Source organism: Lepidochelys olivacea, assembly GCF_965140295.1.
Source record: "Lepidochelys olivacea isolate rLepOli2 genome assembly, chromosome: 1".
In the NCBI taxonomy this organism is placed as follows: Eukaryota; Metazoa; Chordata; order Testudines; family Cheloniidae; genus Lepidochelys; species Lepidochelys olivacea.
Genome location: NC_140411.1, coordinates 265143186 through 265164275, shown reverse-complemented (window position 1 = coordinate 265164275; position 21090 = coordinate 265143186). Strand labels below are relative to the sequence as shown.

General features: G+C 45.8%; 1 protein-coding gene across 1 annotated transcript in view; it reads right to left on the bottom strand.

Moving 5' to 3' along the window:
- The window catches only part of GSG1 (germ cell associated 1), a 40600-nt gene extending 23734 nt beyond the window's left edge, over window positions 1–16866 (bottom strand). Inside the window, exon 1 of the mRNA XM_084625801.1 lies at window positions 16758–16866. The gene's annotated coding sequence lies outside the window, so the exon portion shown is untranslated. The remainder of the gene's footprint in view (window positions 1–16757) is intronic.
- Between the last annotated feature and the right edge of the window lie 4224 nt (window positions 16867–21090).

The window sequence follows — 21090 nt, the reverse complement described above, 5'->3', positions numbered from 1 at the left end:
TGGTGACATTAGAGCCAGACTTTTCGAAACCAGTGACAGACTGCAAATGCCAGATTTCTCCCTGAGCCCTAAGTAATTCTACTCAGATTGCAACCTTTATTTAGCTGTTTGTATGTATGAATTAACTCTTACTTTGCAATGAACTAGTTAGGCATATGTTTGGATTCTAAATCCATTTAAAGGTGAATTTTTTTAAAAACCTTTAATATTGGTTGTACTGTTCGGGACACAAGCTCACTAACAGAATATACGTGTCGAATATACATTGTTTACACATTACAAATATATTTTAAAGGTGAATAAACAAGCTTTTCACCTCTTAGGACCTGACTTTAAGTTCGTGCATTTCTTCAGGAAAAGGTTCTGTTTGAGGGGGGATTGTTTTTTCTTCATTTATATCTTTATGATTTTGACCTATTTCAGAAACACACAAGGTTACAGGAAACAAAGAAAAATTAAATGCAGCAGCCTAAATTTTCAGAATTCACTAGGGATGTTTGTTGCCTTGACTTCTAGATGCCCAACTTAAGATACCTTAAGGGATCTCAATTTACACAAAGCATTGAGAGCCTGCCTTCTTCAAATCGGGCCCCTTTAATGTGACTCAGATTGGGCACCCAAAAATTGAGGAACTTCTAAAAATTTAGGCCAACATATGATATATAGGGAAAAGAAAAAAACAGTGGCTATACCTCTATAGCTATATTAAATAAGATCCAGAGCTTGCTTGTGTGAGCAAGGCATTCGGATACTACAGTGGATACTGCAGTGGTGTGGGCCCTACAAGCCCATAGACAGATATATTAGATTAGGTAAGGTAAGCATTTATCTCCATCAGTTCTTTGGGGACAATACCCAAAATGGCACATATGAAAGAGTGGAAACATGCAGCTATTCTTTTTCTTTCATCAAGCATTCATCAATCATGAATCTCCAGGAAATCTGTCCAGATGCCTTGAAATGCACCACATTTGTCATTTTGTTGATGGGTTAATTCTTTCTAAGCTTGCTAATTCATGCATTGTGTAATATGTCTCAGAAGCTGCAGGATTTCCATTTTTGCAGAATGTCTCTCTTTGCATTTAGAAATGCTCTTAAAACTAATTGTTGACCGTTTTAGTTATACCTATTATGGGATCCCTTCTAAGAATAAATATCCTCACAAACACCTAAACAGAGAAAAGAACTGTCATAGATTCATAGATTTTAAAACCAGAAGGGACAACTATAATAATCAAATCTGACCTACTGCAAAACAGAGACCTTAGAACATCAGCCATTAATTTCTGAATCAAGCCTATAATTTCTGTTTGAGCTATAGCAGATATTTTAGAAAGACATCCGGTCTTGACTTAAAAGGACTGCAGGTGATGGAGAACGCACCATGTCCTTGGTAAATTGTTCCAATGATTAATTACCCTCACCTATCAAAAATGTGTGCCTTCTTTCAAGTCTGAATTTTTCTAGCTTCAGTTTCCAACTATTGGAATTCGTTATGCCTGTCATCATCTGTGCCACAGGAGATACAGAACCCTAAACTTGGCAGGTGACATGCAACAAAATGATTTTAAATATTTTATTTTAAATGCCACAAATAAATGCATTTTATTAGAGAGGCTTAGTGTGAGCTAATGGTTTAGCAAGGAACCCAAATTCCTGAGTTCTCCTCCTGGTTCTGACACTGACTCTATGGTAAAAAGAAAAGGAGTACTTGTGGCACCTTAGAGACTAACACGGACACGGAAAGGATTGACAGATTGATAGCTCTTTCTCGATTCTGTGGGGGGCGGTGCATGGCCGTTCTTAGTTGGTGGAGTGATTTGTCTGGTTAATGCCGATAACGAATGAGACTCTGGCATGCTAACTAGTTATGCGACCCCCCGCCGAGCATGCTCAAATAAATTGGTTAGTCTCTAAGGTGCCACAAGTACTCCTTTTCTTTTGCGAATACAGACTAACACTGCTGCTACTCTGAAACCTGACTCTATGGTAGTGGCTAAGTAATTTACACCCAATCTTAAATGAGATCTGTGTGGGCTCACCCCATTGCACATGGAGCCTCAATGAAGTCAAACAGGCTCTTCCTAGGAGTAAAAGTTATCCCTGGGGAGTTCATTGCAGGATTGGGATTTAATCTCTGCCTCTGGTTATTCTGTCTTCAGAATTAATATTATTATTTATTACAGATTAGCATTGACAGTGTGCTCGCTGATGTACAAAACACAAAGGTAAAGATTGACTCTGGTCCAAAGGGCTTAAAATTAGAGTTGGTCAGAAAACAAAATTTCCATGGTGTGGCAAATTCTGACTTTTCAAATGTTTTCGTTCCAAATCAGACTGAAAAGCCACTATTTTCCACAGAACAAAAATGCTAAAAACGTTTGATTCAGAACCATAGAAGTGTTTCCTTTACATGTTGTTGAAACGTCATAATATACATGCAATATATATACAATATTATACATAATATGAAAAGTAATTTAAATATAATATAAAAGTCAAAAGAAAATGTTTTTACCTTACCAAAACTAAAAGTTTTGATGTTATTGACATGAAACAAGAAAGTTGAAATGAACCGTTATGAATTTTTCCCCATCAAATTTTAATCCAACTTGTTTTGACCAGCTCTGCTTAAAATCTAAAGGCTCAGGCTGCATGTGAGTAACTTTACTCATTGATGGCAGTGGGACTAACCATGTTATTAAAGTTACATTCATGCATAAGTGTTTGCAGGATCTAGACCTTAAAGAAAGACTCTGAGTTGACAGAAGATGCTCGGAACATTCAGAGGAGAGAGTAATGTAGAGAGTTAGCTTTTTGGGGTCGAAGGAGGTGTTATTGTCCTTTTGTTATTACAGACTGCCTACCTGTGGGTGTTCATGCATAAAAGACAGCATGGCAAGCGGTGCAGAGACTGGAGCAGTAAGTGGTGGCAAAACAAGTTGGCAGAACTGACAAAGTGGAGCAGGTGGAAAGTGCAACAAGAGACAAGGCCAGAGATGTCGGTCGAAGTGTCATAATAAGAATAAGCTGCCTGATGGAGGAGGATTAGTTCCTCTGATGCTTGCTTTGAAAACAAAAGGAGGGATAGCTCAGTGGTTTGAGCACCCCTAAACCCAGGGGTGTGAGCTCAATCCTTGAGGGGGCTGTTTAGGGATCTGGGGAAAAAATTGGGGATTGGTCCTGCTTTGAGCAGGGGGCTTGGACTAGATGACCTCCTGAGGTCCCTTCCAACCCTGATATTCTATGATTACCAAAAGGTGCTGAATATTATTATGGCACATTTTAACTCACGTAATCTGTTAATTATCTGGGATTATAGCTTTTGGGTGTTTTGTTTTAAATGAGGATTTTAAATCCCCTGTAATTCTTTCGAGGTTCTCGGAAATCATCTGCTCATTGATGGTCTGCAGGGCTGGTAAATACCATGTGCTGGGTCACGGCATTAAATTGCACCTTTAACAGCATCAAAGTGTAACCCAGAACACTGCCTCTGTGAGTGCAATGGGGCCAGGATAACATGAGAGGGCGGGGTAACCTCAGCGTTTGAATCCCATAAATTGTGTGTGTTGGGAACTGTCCAGCTCAGTGCTGCAGTAACACAGGGTTTTTTGAGCCCCCACCCTCATCTCCATTAATGTGAAGGGGAAATTCTGTTAACCAAAAGAGGCTTGGGGAAACTTCCCCCAGCCTTGTCTTCTGAGGGAAGAGACACAGCTATGAAGCCTCCGCTCCCTGCTTTGGAGTCCCCCAGTAACAGGATTGGGGTGTGGTGCGATGAGCAGGAATGGCTTCCTGTCCATTTCCCAGCCAGCTGGGAGAATGGCAGAGCCTGCCTCTGCATGGCCTGTGGTGCGCTCCCCTCACGCGGGCTGATGACTGAAATGGACAGAAGCTTGTGCAGGGGGGAGGGAGCTGGCGGCCTTCCCGAGGCCCCATGGAAAGGGAGCGGCCCACTCAGAGTGAGAACAAGGAACAGTCACAGGGCTGGGCGTCTCCCTCCCTCTCTCTGTTCCTCTCTCTCGCTGTTTACCGTGGAGTTGCCTCAAAGCCAGCCATTCCGTTGCCAGGGCAACCCCAGGACCACACCGAACATGTTGTGAATTCTGGAGGCAGAGAACAGGCCTTAGATCTCCCGACTAGTCGGGCAGCAGAAGGGGGCTGAAATGGGTGTGGCGGGGGATGTTTCCTCCTCTCCATTTCCTGCGGCCGGTAATAACAGCTTTCCTGGAACACTCTCAAGGCAGACAGCGTCCAGAGGGGGGTAGGGAAAGGAGACTGGACAGAAATACCCCAAAAGAGTAGAGCTCAAGTGTAGCTGGACAAAAGTGGAGGGAAGAGCGTTCGATCAGGCTATGAAGGTGACATGTACAAGAAAGGCCAGGAGGCGATAGTGGCTAGGGTGACCAGATAGCAAGGGTGAAAAATCAGGACGGGGGTGGAGTGTAATTGCCATCTATAAACGACAAAGCCCCAGATATCGGGACCATTCCTATAAAACTGGGACATCTGGTTACCCTATCAGTGGGTAGGCTGGGAAACAGAGATCAAGGCAAAAGGGGCTTTCTACGGCTGCTGCTGCTGCTGTTATTGCTTTGGGAATGGCTGGGTGTGAGAACTGAAGGGGAACACCCAGCTGATCGTTCCTCACACTGTGCCAAGGGGAAGAGGGGGAGGGTTGCTATAGTAATGGTCTCTGTTGTGTAACCCCCCTTCCTCTCATTCACTCCCTCCACTTCCAGCTGTGTGTATGTGTTTAACCGAGCGAGAGTCATGGGTATTATTATTTCTTTATGCAGCACCACATGTGCATGTGATGCATGCATAATGTGTCACTGACCTGCTCTGGGGCTCACACAGCCTAGGAGCACAAGCCCCCTGGTTCTTTTTGGGTATGTCTACCCTGCAATGTAAGCCCAGGGTTAGTGAGACTCGAGTCAGCTGACCCATGTTAGGGAACCTTGGGCATGATCATCTACATTGTATTTAAACTCCATGTTAAAACTTTTCTAACCCGTACTAAAACCTAGGGCTCTGGCATCCACACTGGGGTGCGCAGACCCTAGTCAAAATAACCATATCCCAGAGTCCCTAGCACCACCCACTCTCCAAAATGTGGCCGCTTAGCCCAAAGATTGTGGTGTACTGTGGGTAAACAGGTAAACTGTGCCTGCCCTGCAGGGGGGTGGCTTCCGTTTTCACTAGAGGGGATTGCGGCTAGTAGGGATAGAGAGGACTAAGGAAGTTGTCCCATGGAATTGTGGGTTACTTCCAGCTGACTCCCAGGACCTGAGTCAAGCGGGTTTTCATCTACATTTTAAAGCAATAGGGCTCAGACCCTGGATCCCAGCTTGACTTGAATTTGGACCTTCCAGCCCTGCAGGGTCCTGGGACTCTGGGTCCGAGCCCTGGGTTAACACAAGTGCAGTGTAGACACAAGGGGGATGGGGGAGGGGCTAGGCTTGAGTCCAAACTCAAGCATGGGCTTACATTGCAGTGTAGACATACCCTTAGAGGGCTTGTCTGGAGCTCATTAACTGAGGGGCCGAGTTCACAGGACAGGATTGCAAAAGTCTATGAAAAACCCCAATGACTTCAATGGTGCCGGACCATTTTAACCCAGCTTAGGATCAAGCTCTAGATTTTAAGGTACACACCAAAAACATTATTAAAAGCATTGTTAAGGTTGCAAGGTCAAGCCGTCAAAAGTTAGGAAATGCCTGAATGAAGCTTGCCTGTGCAGCCATCATTCAGCCCCCTTGTGCAAATGCATGATGATATAGTCAATAATTACATGATTATGTCCTGGTTTTGCCACAGATCCCTGCCTCATTCATTGCACAGGATGGACGATACTCAGTTAACAAGCATCTATTCAATCTTTTGTTTTCTCTTCATTGTCAGGGTGTGGCCCTAGGCCTTTTTTCCTGCGCACTATCCAAACCTTGCTCTGCAGACAGAATTATAAGTTTCCTCATGAGCTTTTCTATGGTGCTCACCACTGTACCATGTGAGTGCTCCACAGACATTAATGATTTTTATTTTCACAACACGCCTGAGAGATGAGGGGGTGCTGCTATCCCCATTTACAGATGGGGAACTGAGGCATACGGAAATTAAGGTCAAAAGTATCTACAAATTTTAGGTGCCTGATTTGAGACACCTAGAGCCTTATTTTTCAGAGTACTTAGCAATATGTCATTTTATACATTCAAAGCACAGCTCCTATCAGTGCCGCTGGAACATTTTTAATAGTCGGGGAGCTGAAAGCCAGCCCCCTTACCTCTGTCTGTGCCCCCCCACCCCCGAGCTGGGGCCGGGAGCAGGGCCATGTCTCCAAGGGCGGGGGGGATCTGGACAGGGGTAAGGGGGCTGAGGCTGGGGCCAGCAGCCAGGACCCCACATGAAGGCCCAGGAGTAGAGCCCCGGGTAAAACCTGGGGGTGCTACAGCACCTCCCATACCCCTAGTTCCCGTGCCTACAGCTCCCACTGACTTAATTTGCAGCTGTGAGTCCTCAACACTTCTGTAAAACCTAAGTCCTCAAGCCAGGCACCCAGAAAATGAGGAATACACAATTAGTGTTCACTTGTGAAAAGCTTGGTTTAAGTGACTTGCCCAGCATCAGATGGGAACTCTGTGGCACAGTCAGGGATAGAATACAGTTCTCCAGGGCAGCATTCAATTGTTTTAACCATGAAGCCATCCTTTTTCTTCCTGCAATCCCTGTCTCATTCACTACAGACTTTCCAATATAAACACTGACTCCGTGGGTGCTCCAGACCTGGACCACCTACAGAAAAAAATTAGTGGGTGATTAGCACCCACTGGCAGCCAGCTCCCCTCCTCCCTTCCCCAGCACCTCGCACCTCCCGCCTGCCAGCAGCCCCACCAATCAACTCCTCCCCGTCCCTCCCAATGTCTCCCACGCACCGCGATCAGCTGGTCCGAGGCATACAGGAGGCACTGGGGGGAGAGGGAGGAGCAGGGATGGGGCACGTTTGGGGGTGGGAAGAGGTGGGTTGGGGTGGAGCGGTGTTGAGAAGAGGTGGGGCAGGGGTGGTGCCTTGGGGGAAGGGATGGAGGGGCGGGTGGGGCCTGGGACTGAATGGGTGTTTGCACCCCCGGAGAAAGGAGGAAGCCGGTACCTGTGCCTTCCACCTTCTGCAATAAATAACACAGGGTTCCTACAGACAACAGCCTCCTCCACAACACAACCCTGATTCATCCCCAGAGCCTTGTCCAGTCTGTGCACTGAATGTGACAGGAGTCCGATAGAAAAAAAATAGCAAGTCTTCATGTAAATAAAGTCTGTATCACAATGTACACACACAAGGGGGCTGAATTACGGTTGCACAGGTAACCTTAATTATGGCATTTGCTAATGCTTGGCTGCTTGACTTAGCATCCCTAATCTGCTTCTAATATAGTTTGTTGCAAGTAATTTCCTAGGTTTATAAAAAAAGCAAACTGAAAAAACAGAAATTCTATCATGTGGCACCATATTGACCCCCACATGATTAATCACCAGGGTTGGAACTTTTAGATCAACCATAGAGACCTCTGCCATTTCAGCTAACAGAGTAACCAATAGCAATAGCAGGTTGTCATCTTTTATATGGACAAGCATGAGAGGGGGACGACACACACTTTGCCAGTGGGTTTCATAGATATTTTCTGACAGCAGAGGAATAGTGAGACTCAGGAAACTTGGGTTCCACCCCAGCCTCTGGAGAGGCAAATGGTTTAGAAGCCACAGACTATTTGGCTTTTTTCCCCCTTCTAGCTCATCCCCATCAGCCTATCCCTGTTCCAGACCTGTCCCTTTCCTATCTATAGGTTCTTGTCCCAGTCTCATCCTACTAGTCTACTGTGACAGACCGCTGTTCACCACTTTTACAAGACAATGATAAATTTTGTTCAAAGTATCCCTTGTGAGGTATCATTTAAAAACTTATAACCTACTGAACATTATTGTCCTGGTAAAATGTGTGTAGCAACATTGTATGTAAAGAGTCCACTCTATGAGATTGCTGAGACATGATCCAAGTTTAGAAAAAGCAGCCCAAACCAATTTCTCAGAGGTAAAAGGTTAGCCAGCACCTCAGTCAGGTGTCAACATAATCAAGTGGAGTATTACTGGGTTGAGCAGCTATTCTTTGGCAAGAAGAAGGGTGTGAGCAAGAAATTTACGTCTCAGCAGACAGACTTGCTGTCACCTGAACTCCAGCTGGGGATGATTCTCAAATAAGAGAAATGTTATAAGAAGGAAGACCGGCGCACACAAATCACCTCAGTAGAGTGGTTGTTCTCAAAGCAAAGCAGTGTAAAAGGTACCCCAATAGGAGAGTTAAGGGGACACAGCTGTTCAACAGTCCAGATTGTACCCTGGGGAATGTCACACCTACCCAGTCTCCACTCCTCAGACTTCTCATTACAGTCTACTTGCCCAGCCAATCCTACTCTCCCTTTCTGGGCTTGCTGTCTGAGTCCCTGTCTTCCCCCAACTCCCAGCCTCTTTCCCTTCACACACTCAGTCCCAGTATCCTTGCCCAGTCAATTCGAGTTCCCCCTCCCAGATCATCTGACCTGCCTCTCCCCTCCCCACAATGGTTCCCAGTCCTAGTCTCCCCACACTAGGATCCTCATCCAATCTCAGTCTCTCCATATCTCTTTGGCCCAGTCTCTGCCCATCCCATCCCAGTTCTCCCCCTGCACCCTAACTCTTTGTTAGATCTGTCTCTCCTTCCTGCACATGGCCCCATTCTCCTCCCAGTGGTTCCTACTCTCAATCGCCTTGTCCAGCCAGTCCCAGTATCCCCTCTTTCAGATCCTCATCTGCTCTCAGTGTTCCCATCCCAAGCCAAATTGTCCTATCCCCTTTCCCTCACCAGCTCCCAAACACAATCTCCACCTCTCCCGCATTGTTACTCATCACAGTCTCCATTCTCAACCAGTTCCAGCCTCCCGCTCTCCAATTCCCAGTCAGAGTTTCTCTTTGTCCTCCATTCCCAGTATCACCAGACTCTTTGTCCCTGTCTACTCATTCTCCTACCCTCAGTCCAACTCAGTTATTCTGTGGGGGTGACACAGAAGCAATCCACTCAAAGGGAGGAGCTAAGAGAGGCTCAGTGAGGAGAGACTCTTCCAAGATGTTAGCTGTTAAAATCGAAGATATCTCCTGAGCATGTGCGAATTGTGATTTTACAAAGGTGTGTACCTTGACCAAACCTGGGCAGATTTCCATGGGGATGGTACCAACTTAAGCATCCCTCATGCAAAGGCAACTCCCCTGTCAGAATTCAAGGCCCTGTTTTAAAGCAAGGTGGCACTAGAGCTATTAAAACAGAAGGCTGCAAAGAATATTCTAACATAAGTAAAACAATGTGTTTCCCCCTTAGCCTCATTCTCAGAAATGGCTGAACTGTTGTGGCAGATATTTTCCAAAACAATTCCGCCTCAGGCAGTCAATGCATAGAGAAAATTTCAGTCCAAAGTGTTAAAGTTTGGCAAAGTAATATGCAAAAAGAACAGGAGTACTTGTGGCACCTTAGAGACTAACAAATTTATTTGAGCATAAGCTTTCATGAGCTTTTTTTTTTTTTTTGCAGATACAGACTAACACGGCTGCTACTCTGAAACCTGGCAAAGTAATATGCAACTGAAAACAGTGTCTCCTAATGGGAATTATTGGGCAACCTTAATAATAGGCGATGCTACCAACCCTGCCTATAAAGTTCTGTACAAACACTAACTAATTAATCCTAACAACAATTCCCATAAGACAGGCAAGACTTATAATTGCCAGACTTCATAGCCAAACACTAAATAGCTTGACTAAATAAAGACTATATGGGAGACATGAGCAATATTTACGGCCATCTGCAAGGTGTAAATACAATGAACGACAGAAACTGGTTAGTGCATTACGAAGGTATAACTAGGAGAAAATGGATAATACTGAGTGGAAAGCAATGTTCTTTCTACCGCCAATCCAGCAAAGCCCTAAGAGCTTTGCTGGATCAAGGCCTCTGGTCCTACCACATTATCTGGTTTCCATCCAAATGTGAAAATCCACTCTTGAAGGATTTAAATGAAAACGAAAATCTAGAGTGTAGCTAGGAAATCTTTCCAAACAGTGAAAGCTATTAGAGTGTGAAAGTCTCCTGAGGAAAGTGATGGATGCCCCATTGCATAAGCCATATAAAAACAGACTGGACAGAGCTCTGGAAATGGTACTGTAAGGGAACAGTCCTGCAGGTTGAATGTAGGGAGATCGTCAAGATGCTCTAACAGGACTTCCCCATCTCTAATTTCTATGATATGCTGTTTTTATACAATGCAGTTAGCACGGTTTGAGACTTTTCTGCATGAGCTACAGAATCTCAGAGGGGAAGAGAAAATAGATCTATGAATAGGCAGACAGGTGACAGAGAGAGAGAGGAGAGCGTGGCTAGGATACAGTCAGAAGAAGCCTGCAGCCCTGCAGTTGCTGCGGAGCCAGACAGCCTACCTGAAAGGAACAAGAAGTCCCAAGAGAGGTCAGGGGCAGCAACATCTGTGGCTGCCGCTCTGAGGGGCTGCTCCCAGTTGGGTGAAACGTGGACAGCAAGACAAATGTGACTTGCAGTGAGGATTACATGTCACAAGAATGTTACAATAACTATGACAGGGAACAAGCCTACCCGTAATCAGGTGCTGTGATCTCCGGCCTTGCTCGGCCTGACTCAGACCCACTTCCAGGGAGAGCTGTAGAGATGTGGGGAAGGCACAATTTCAGCCTGGATCTCATCCGTCGTTTTTCACAAGAGGATTTTTATTTTAGTAACTGAATTTTTAATGATTTCCCCCATTTTCTCAAAGTAAAAGGGTTTTTAAATCAGGGATTACGAGAATAGATTAAAATCCAGAATGCACAGTTTGATGTCTCACCCCTTTGCTAACCCAGTGTGGGCACACCAAACAGCTCTGCCAGTGTTCTCCAGTCCTTTGTTGTTCCAGGCCTGGGACTTGGCTCTCAGCTAGGCCAATGCACCTCAGTAGTGGGCGCCAACACCCAGTCGTTACACACTTCAGCCTTGGCACTCTGTTATTTAGCAGCGAAGAATTGCGCTGCAGTATGGGCTCGTTTGTCTCACACAAAGATGATGGACGTACAACTTAACTCCACCATGCGTATTATTTCAGGCACCCTTAAATCTACTCCTCTACCATGGTCACTGGTTCTCTGCAATATTGCTCCGCCCAGTGATTGCAGAGAGGAAAAGCATAGCAAAGCTTGTGACAAAACTGAGTGATATGCCACATCTACTGTTAATTAAAGACTGGTTTAATCCATCACATGGTCGTCTGCCCTCAAGTCGCCCATTGTGGATAAGTTTACATGTTGAGGATGTGTGGCAGGCTTCATGGTCCACAGAGAAAGTGACAAATAATTATCTTGTCTCGGACCTCACTCAGCTTCAACCCAGGTTTGATTTTCCGCGAAGGCAATGGACCCTTCTGAACCGGTTTCGTACTGGACATGGAATTTGTGCTGCAACGGAATTTCAGTGGCATGCTCAAGACAGTCCACTATGTCCGTGTAGGCAGCCACAAACTATGACACACATTGTTGAGGACTGCAAAATGACTCAACTTCCTGGAGGTCTTCATGCCTTGAACATCGTTGATAAAGAATGCTGTGGCTTGGCTTGACCGGATTGCGTACGCCAAATAAATAACCTCAGTCGTGACATTGGAAAACCTATTTCAATCCTAAGGATGTCCCATGGCTCTGCCAACATGCATTTAGAAATCTGACCTGCAGCACTTCAGTCCTACTGTGCAGCATCCCCTCCCATTCCCTCCCTTGGCCTGCCTCCTCTTTAGAGTTAACATGGGATTCTAGACCAATGCCCTGTCGTTCCCTCTAACAATAGTGCTAGCTCAGGCTTGAGTGATTCTTACAGAATATTACAGCATTAGAGTCACAACAAAACTGTGCCAGAAAGTACTGGTGGGTTTTTTCCTGTCTCCAGTCCATCAAGCACATGCATAAGTGTTTTGCTGGATTGGAGTGTCTGTGCCTACTCCGTGATCTGGTTTCCATCCGGAGGGGAAAAGCCACCTTCTAAAGATTTGAATGAAAATGAAAATCTAGAGAGAGTAAAGTTCCCCACAAGCCCCATTCGCAGCTGTTTCATCAGCTTTACATAAGGTCAGGAGAACTGGAGGCCTTTCTTCTGAAAGCCCATATGGCGTCTGCAGGGTGCTTTGGGACTCTTTCAGATGGCCAGTGCTAGAGAACCCTATTACGTGTTGTTATTGGGAAAGAGATTGTTTCCCCATCACTAATGGGCGGCAGCTAGCACAGCACAATTTTTAGCTAGCACCTTTACATTTGCTTGTTGCCTCAGGGGTGCCCTCATTTTGGGCAAAGGGGAGGGACCCTGGGAAAGCCAATTCTCGTACCTGACCTTTGGCTTCACTTACTATATTACATCGGGCGGGGGAGGGGGGAGGGTGATTACTGTAACATTCTCCACCCATGCCCATCCCTCAAGCCCGTGGCTCAGATGCTTCACTGCTGGCCAACAACTTACATTTACATCCAGAGAAAATGATTTCTCTTCTTCAGACTCTTGGCCAGCTATTTGATCACGGCTTGAAATGTCCAAATCCACATCAAGAAAGTTTTGTCTCCCGTTTTAGAGGGCTCTGTGGCTCCTTTTTACTTCCAGAGTACGCCGGGGCTGCACACTCCCCAGAGGATGGACCTGCAGGCAAGCGTGGCTTCCACCTTCTGCACACTGGAGCAGGTTTGTCAAGAGATTTTATCAGAGCACTTTCACTAAAGCTGAGAGCTCTGTTTAATTACTGTTGAGAATTAATTATTCTGTTTCCATTTCCCAGGGATTTCTTGAGGACTCTGTCCCAATAATCACTCCTCCCTTTGTAATAAACTTGATGTACTGTGGGAGTTCATAGATTTTAAAGAGACCGTTGTGATAATCAAGTCGGACCTCCTGCATAGCATAGACCATAGATCCTCACCACCCAGTAATTCCTGCATGAAGCTCACTGCTTGTCTGAGCTCAAGTGTACCATTTAAAAAGAGACCACATCTTGATTTAGAAACTTCAGGTGATGGAGAATACACCATGTACCTAGGTAAGTTGTTCAAATGGTTTATTACCCTCACCAGTCAAAAATATGTGCCTTATTTGTAGACTGAACTTGTCTGACTGAGCTTTCAACTACTGGATCTTGTTAATGTCTCTTACTGCTCCATTAAAGAGCCATATTCTATCAGAAATCTCTTCCCCATGTAGGTATTTGCAGACCATGATCACCTCTTAACTTTCTCTTGAATAAGCCTAATAGATTCAGCTTCTTAAGTCTCTCACTATGGGTGTGTCTACACTAGAATGTAAGTCAACCTATATTAGGTTGATTTTCAGTCACCACAGTGTGTGCATGTCCACACTACCTTGTAACGTTATCTGATTAAAATATAACCATATGGATCATTGTTGCATATTTGACCATATAGATCACAGTTATATATTTGCAGCAAATCTTGTACAAAGGTTGTCAAGTGAAGTGTTTATGAAAAGGTGATGATTTGCTGATTATGATTATGCTACCTGTATGCATGTATCATCTTTGTATTTGAAGTTATAAGTATTGGCTCTATACCTGGATTTCAAATGTTTGCTCCTGGGGTACCGCCCACAAGGTAGCTAGCCAGCACATCTTGTAGGGACTATTCAAATGGAGTGGCCCATGGAAAGGACACTTAACTGACAATGGACCATGGTAGATGCCCATCTACACTTAATGGAATTTCCTGCTGTGACTAGGCGAAATGCATGGAGCCCACGTGACTCCAAACTCCATCTTGTTGCTGTAATTTTCCACAGTAAGAACAATGGGATTCCCTCCACATGGCAGAAATTATAAAAGGCCCTGAAAACACCTCCATTTGGACTCTTTCTTGCCCAGACCTCTGGACTATACTAATGGGAGCATTCTAACCAAGGGATTGAGGTCCTTCCAATAATTTGGAAGCAACCAGAGATGTATTAAGCCAGCAGTTGAACCAAGAACTTTGTAATTACTGTATGTATTTGATTCTTTTAACCAATTTTAACTCTCACCTTTCTTTCTTTCTTTCTTTCTTTCTTTCTTTCTTTCTTTCTTTCTTTCTTTCTTTCTTTCTTTCTTTCTTTCTTTCTTTCTTTCTTTTATGAATAAACCTTTAGATTTTAGATACTAAAGGACTGGCATCAGCATGATTTTGGGGTAAGATCTAAGTTCTGTATTGACCTGGGTGTATGGCTGTTCCTTTGGGATCAGAAGAACCCAGAATCAGAAGTTGATGAGACTGGTTGTAAAGAACCACTCACCTTAAAATCCAGTGTTTTCAGTAGTAATACAAGGACTGGGATGCCCAAGGACCTGCTTTTTTTGGTTTCTTGTTAGCCAGCGTGGCGAAACAGAAATTTACTTTTGTTGCTGGTTTGCTATATCCTATGAGGGATTAGCTACCAGTCTTGGGGTGTATCTGCCCTATTTCTCAGCATTTCGTCCTGAATTTGGCATTCTCAGTTGTGCCCCACTGAGGCACGGTTACACCAGACATAGGGTGTGTCTACACTAGAAATGTAAGTCAACCTATATTATGTTGATTTACGGTGCATGTCCACAGTACCCTCCTTGGGTTGATGGTGTATGTCCTCACCAGGAGCGCTTCCACTGAATAAAGAAGAGCAGTGTGGGGAGCTGAGAGCCTGGTCTCTCAGCTCCACTGGCAGCTCTCTGTTGGGAGACTGGCTGCCACACAGGCTCCCAATGGCTGCCCCCCACTCCCCGTTCCCCTCTGGGAGCGAGAAGCCACTTAGAGCTTCTTGCTTCCCCGTTCCCCCACTGGGAGTGGGGCCAGTCACGTGGGCTTCTCACCCCGGCTCCCAGCAGGGAGCAGGGTCTAGCCACCCAGCTCTCCAGGGGAGCAGGGACAGCTGGGATCTAGCTGCCTTATTTTCTTGTCATTTTCATGGCTCCTGCAGTGAAATTAACAAGACAGCCAACAGCAGGTGTAAATAATGCAGTGTCTACACAGACACAGCCTCGCCTTAAATACACTGGCATAAGCCCTGTGCCTCTCGCAGAGGTGGAGTTATTATATCGGTGTAGTAGGGCAGTTACATCAGCAGGAGCAAGGCTGTAGTGTGTACACTGACATAATTAGGTCAACATAACCATGTAATGTAGATCAGCCCATAGATTTATAGATTCCAAGGCCAGAAGGGACCATTGTGATCATTTAGTTTGACCTCCTCTATCACACCACACAGCCAAAGAACTTTGCCAAAAGTAATTCCTGGAGCATACCTTTTAGGGGGAAAAACGCATCCAAACTTGATTTTAAACATCCCTTCATAAATTGTTCCAAAGGTTAATTAGTCTCATTGTTAAAAATGTATGCCTCATTTCTGTGAATCATTCTTGTAGTTCTTTTCTGAATCCTTTCCATTTGTTCAATATCCTTTTCGAAACATGACTCCAGAAATGGACATGGTATTCCAGGAATGGTCCCGCTAACGAAGTTAACAGAGGTAATACCATCTCCCTACCTTACTTAATAGTCTCCGTATACATCCAAAAGTGTGCTCTCCCTCACTTAGCTCCATTGCACTAGAAGCTCATGTTCAGGTGGTTATCAACAATAAGCCCTAAGACCTTTTCAAGGTCAGTGCATTCAAGGATGCTGTCTCCCATCTTGTAAATGTCATGGACATTATCTGTTCCGAGATGTATGACCTTGCATTTGCCTGTCTTAAAATACATTTTGTTAAAATGAGCCCACTGTACCAAGCAGTTCAGGTCAGCCTGTATAACTGAACCATCCCCAACATTATTTACCACTCCACTATTTTTTGTGACATCTGCAAATTTTACCAGCAATGATTTTATATTTTCTTCCAGATGACTGATAAACATTTTGAACAGCACTGAGCCAAAAACAGATCTCTTCAGAAACTCACTAGAAACAAGCCCACAGGCTGATGAGTCCACATTTACAATTACTTTTTGAGATCTAGCAGTTAACCAGATTTTAATCCATATAATATGAGCTACACTGATTTTGTATAGTTGATAGTTTCCATGTTCTAAACCTTGACCTCTGGGGAAAAGTTTATGTTTTGTGACAGGGAGAAGTTACATTTCAATGTTCTGACTGTTATATTATGATGTAATAAAGCAAAAATAACCACATTACAAGGGGAGGGATGTCCTTGTGGTTAAAGCACTGAAATGGCACGCAGGAAATCTAGGTACAATTCCAGGCTCAGTCACCCACTTTCTGCGTGTCCTTTTTACTGAATTTACCCTCAGTTCCTCATCTGTAGAATGCAGAGAATATTTCTCGACCTCATAGCAATGTTGACAGGATAAAGCCAAATAAGGATTCTGAGGAACTCAGATGATAAGGTGTCGAGGGCTTCGTAAGCACTAAGGCAGAATGTAAATGTCACCATATTATTACACCAGCATCTCACGATGGATCCACATACTCATGCAAGCATCACTATGTTGCAATGCAACTATTACTGGGTCCAACACAATTACCCCGCAATGATATCAGGAAGTCTCAGCACAGCAATCACAATGTTGCTCGGCAACCATCACAAGATGATGATGCTGTGTCCGCCCCAAGTATATTTCAGGACAGTTTTGAGGTCAAATTTTCAGAAGCACTTTTTAAAATTATACCTTTGCGGTTATCCATATGTATACCTCGGGTGTGGATTTACTCCAGCAGGCAGCATTTGCACACGTTGCTCAAACAGAAGTCTAGCTGTGATTTGTCTGCACAACTACAGTCTTCATACACAAATCTGAGTTTCCAGATTGTCAAAACCTTGCATGTGAATTATTGTGCACTCTAAACTGCAAGCAAAGTTTTAGACATTAACCCAAAGCTGCTTTGAAAATTTAGACCCCCCCCCACTGTTGTGTGGACTATCCTTCAAAATAAGGCCTCTCTTGAAAATGATGATGGGAACATGCAACGTCTAATGTGTGGCACTATGCCAGCTAGTTGAACAGAGCATTCCTTCCATTCTGCAAGTGTAGCGCTAGGGTGCTCAGTGGTATTAAGTGCTGAAAGTTCAGCTCAAGCTGAGAGAGGATGGGGGTCAGTGAGTTAGCTCTTATCTGCAAGAGCACTTTGACATATGGAATGTTTGTTCAGAGTGATTATCTGGGTGGAGAGCACCATAGAGGTTATTGCTCAAATAAATTCCTTATTAATGAAATCACAGTATTTGCCTTCACCTTTTCCCTCCTGCTGTCTACTCCAAACACAAATATACTCTAGTGCAGCAGGTGTGCCTGGGGAATACCAGGAAAGTTTAGAAGGAATGGCAGTAGAGATTTTTTACGGAGGAGTGTTCAGAGAAGTCCACGGAGAGGAAATGTTTGCAGGCATTATTCATAGGTGGGCAGGACCAGGCATTTTGGAATGTGGCTTGATGGAGAGGAAATCCACAAGAATCTACCAGACAGAGCAGGGGGAGGAGAGGGAGAGGAGTGTGTTTTAGTGAATTGAATTTGTAGCTCTTGGGGCCTAGGAGATAGCTAGGAAGGGCTACCTAGGGGGAAGGGCATGTCCTCTCCCTTCCCTGCTTGTGGAAAGCAGGATAGGCCTCTGTTTCCCAGCATTTTGCATGACACTGAGCCTTTTGCATCTTCTGTTTATTCATAAAACTGGCCCTGAGGAAAGGGAAATAGAGCTGAACTTGAGAGTTTGGGCTTTATTTGGACTACCCCCAAGCCATCTCCACACTTTGGAGTGTAAGAAAGAGATCTGTAAGAAGAAGTACCATTAGATCATATAGGGCATAATCATTGTACATTGACCATTGAAAGCAATGGCAAAGTTCCCATTGGCTTTGATGGAGCAAGATCACACTCATAGTCTTTCCCTCAGCCTAGTTTCCAGTATTTTGTCCTCTTGCCTGTCCAGTTTGAAATTACTGAAGTGACTGGGCTGACATGACAGTGCTCCCCTTGGGAGTCTATTCCGCACACTGACAGTGTTCACTGGTAGGAAATGTTTCTGGATAGCCAAATTAAAGTTTCCTTTTGCTCAAATTCATTCCATTACTGCTAGCCACATTTTCTTGGACCACCTAAAATGTTCAGTGCATCGCATGTGCTTTTACCCCTCCAAGTTTCACTTTCTTCCCCTTGAGAAAGAACCCAGGTTTTCAGAAGACGCCCTTCTTCGTCAATCGGAAATTAAACAGCTCAATCAAAGGGAAGCTTGAAGTTCCAAGAGCCTGATTGGCAGAGTTGCGGGGCATCCAGAATTCCAGCTGCAGTCAACGGGCGCAGCAGGTGCTCAGCACCTCTGGAAGGCAGGCCACAAGTGTCAGCGAAAGGTGAAGTGTCACAGCCCAGGGCGGTGCAGGGTGGAGGCGATCATTGCAATTGCAGACACATGCAGCACTGATTTAAAGGCGAGTCCAACAAACGTCACAACTGATAGGATAATGAGGGCCTTGATGTCACGGTCAACATCACATGCCTGTAATAAAGCCCAAATTATTCAGAGTGAAGAATATAGAAAATCTAAATGAGTTTTCACCATTTAGGCTCTTGTGTTCACATTTTCCCTGGACTTCTATAACTACCACGCTAGAGGACTGCCATACATTCTCCAAGGGGTTGCCCCTCCCACTGCCAGTGCAGAGAGATGCACCATTAGACTGTACACTCTTTGGGGCCAGGGCTGTCTCTTTGTATATGGTTGCATGGTGCCTAGCACAAAGGTCCTTGGCTTCTGGTGCTACCATTATACAAGTAAAGACAACAAGGAGGCCTTGTGGCACCTTAGAGACTAACAAATTTATTTGGGCATAAGCTTTCGTGGGCTAAAACCCACTTCATCAGATGCATGGAGTAGAAAATACGGGAGCAGGTATAAATACATGAGAGGATGAGAGTTGCCTTACCAAGTGTGAGGTCAGTCTAACAAGACAAATCAATTAACAGCAGGATACCAAGGGATGAAAAATAACTTTTGTAGTGGTAATGAGGGCAGCCCATTTCAAAGAGTTGAAAAGAAGGTGTGAGTAACAGTAGGGCGAAATTAGTATGGGGGAAATTAGGTTTAGGTTTTGTAATGACCCAACCAGTGATGAGCTGCCAAAATCTTAACAACCGGTTCCCTCCTCACCCCACGAGGGGGTCGTTGCCCACCCCTAGCCCCCGGGACTCCTGCCCATCCAACCCCCAGCATTCCTTGATGCCCCGCCCAGGACACCTGCCCCATCCACCCTCCTCCCCTGTCCCCTGACTGCCCCCAGAACTGGGAAGGATGGTCTCGTGGGCCACCATAGTGGGTGCCTACCGCACCCCTAAGAGCCAGAGGAACCTGCTGGGGTGGCGAGGTGGGGAGTCCCAGCAGTGCTTACCTGGGGCAGCTCCCAGGAAGCATCCGGCAGGTCCCTCTGGCTCCTAGGGGTGGGGGAGCATAGCTGGGGGGGAGCAGGGGGAGCGGCTGTTCCCCCCACTGATCACATCAAAAGTGGCTCCTTAGGCGCCAACTCCATGGGTGTTCCAGGGCTAGAGTACCCACAGGGAAAATTTGGTGAGTGCAGAGCAGCCACCAGCAGCTCCACGCCCTGTGCCCAGCCCCAGCTCACCTCCCCTCCACTCCACCTCCTCCCCTGAATGCACCGCCCCACTCTGCTTCTCCGCACTCCCTGGGCTTCCCACAAATCAGCTGTTCGGTGGGAAGCCGGGGAGGGCTGAGACACAGGTAGTGGCTTCCTGCTCAGGCCAATGGTGGCGGAGGTGAGCTGAGGTGGGGAGCAGTTCCCCTGCCCTCCCCCCCCCCGGGGTTACCTGCTGCGGCGCGGGCAGCCCTCCTTGCACGCCCCCGCCCCCCGCCCCAGCTCACCTCCACCTCCCTGGGCCTGAGTGCAAAGCCGCCACCTGCTTCTCAGCCTGCCCTGGTTCCCACACAAACAGCTGATTCACGGGAAGCCTGGGGGGGGGCGGGGGCGGAGAAGCAGAGCGGGGCGGAGCGTTCAGGGGAGGAGGTGGAGTGGAGGTGAGGTGAGCTGGGGCTGGCGGGGGGACGGGGAGCTGCCGCTGGGTGCTCTGCACCCACCAAATTTTCCCCATGGGTGCTCCAGCTCTGGAGCACCCATGGAGTCGGCGCCAAAGGTGCCACTTTTGGCCGGTTAAATTTAGAAGCCCTTTTAGAACCAGTTGTTCTCTCGCGGAACAACCGGTTCTAAAAAGGCTTCTCAATTTAACAACCGGTTCTAGTGAACCGGTGGGAACCGGCTCCAGCTCACCACTGGACCCATCCACTCCCAGTCTTTATTCAGGCCTAATTTGATGGTGTCCAGCTTGCAAATTAATTCCAGTTCTGCAGTTTCACGTTGGAGTCTGTCTTTGACGTTTTTTTGTTGAAGAATGCCACTTTTAGGTCTGTTATTGAGTGACCAGGCAGACTGAAGTGCTCTCCTACTGGTTTTTGAATGTTATGATTCCTGATGCCAGATTTGTGTCCATTTATTCTTTAGCGTAGAGACTGTCCGGTTTGGGCAATGTACATGGCAGAGGGGCGTTGCTGGCAAGTAGTAATAATGCTGACTTGATGGCTCAGCCTGACAGAAGAGGGATTAAGCAGGGCATAAGTGTCATGCTGGCCCCTGCACAAGAGTAAATGTCACCCTAAGTGCCATAGAAGTTCTTACTTTTGGCATATAAAGCCTTAGGAATCCTGGGACCGTCCATCTGCGGGACCAGGTGCCTTACCTATGGTCACAGAAGGCTAGATCTGCAGACTCTCTCATGGTACAACCTGGAGAAAATAGGAGACATGGCCTCTCTCTAGCAAGGGCTTGTAGCTGTGCAACGCTCACTTCTTGTATATAGGATTCGGCCTATAGGGGATTTCTTTCCACGCAATGAAGCTCAATTACACTTGGAGCAACGTTATGTAAACAAATCAAAGGGGAAATTATACCAACACAGAGGAGCATCAACCACAAAATCCACACACATTGGCAATGTGAGCAGCAGC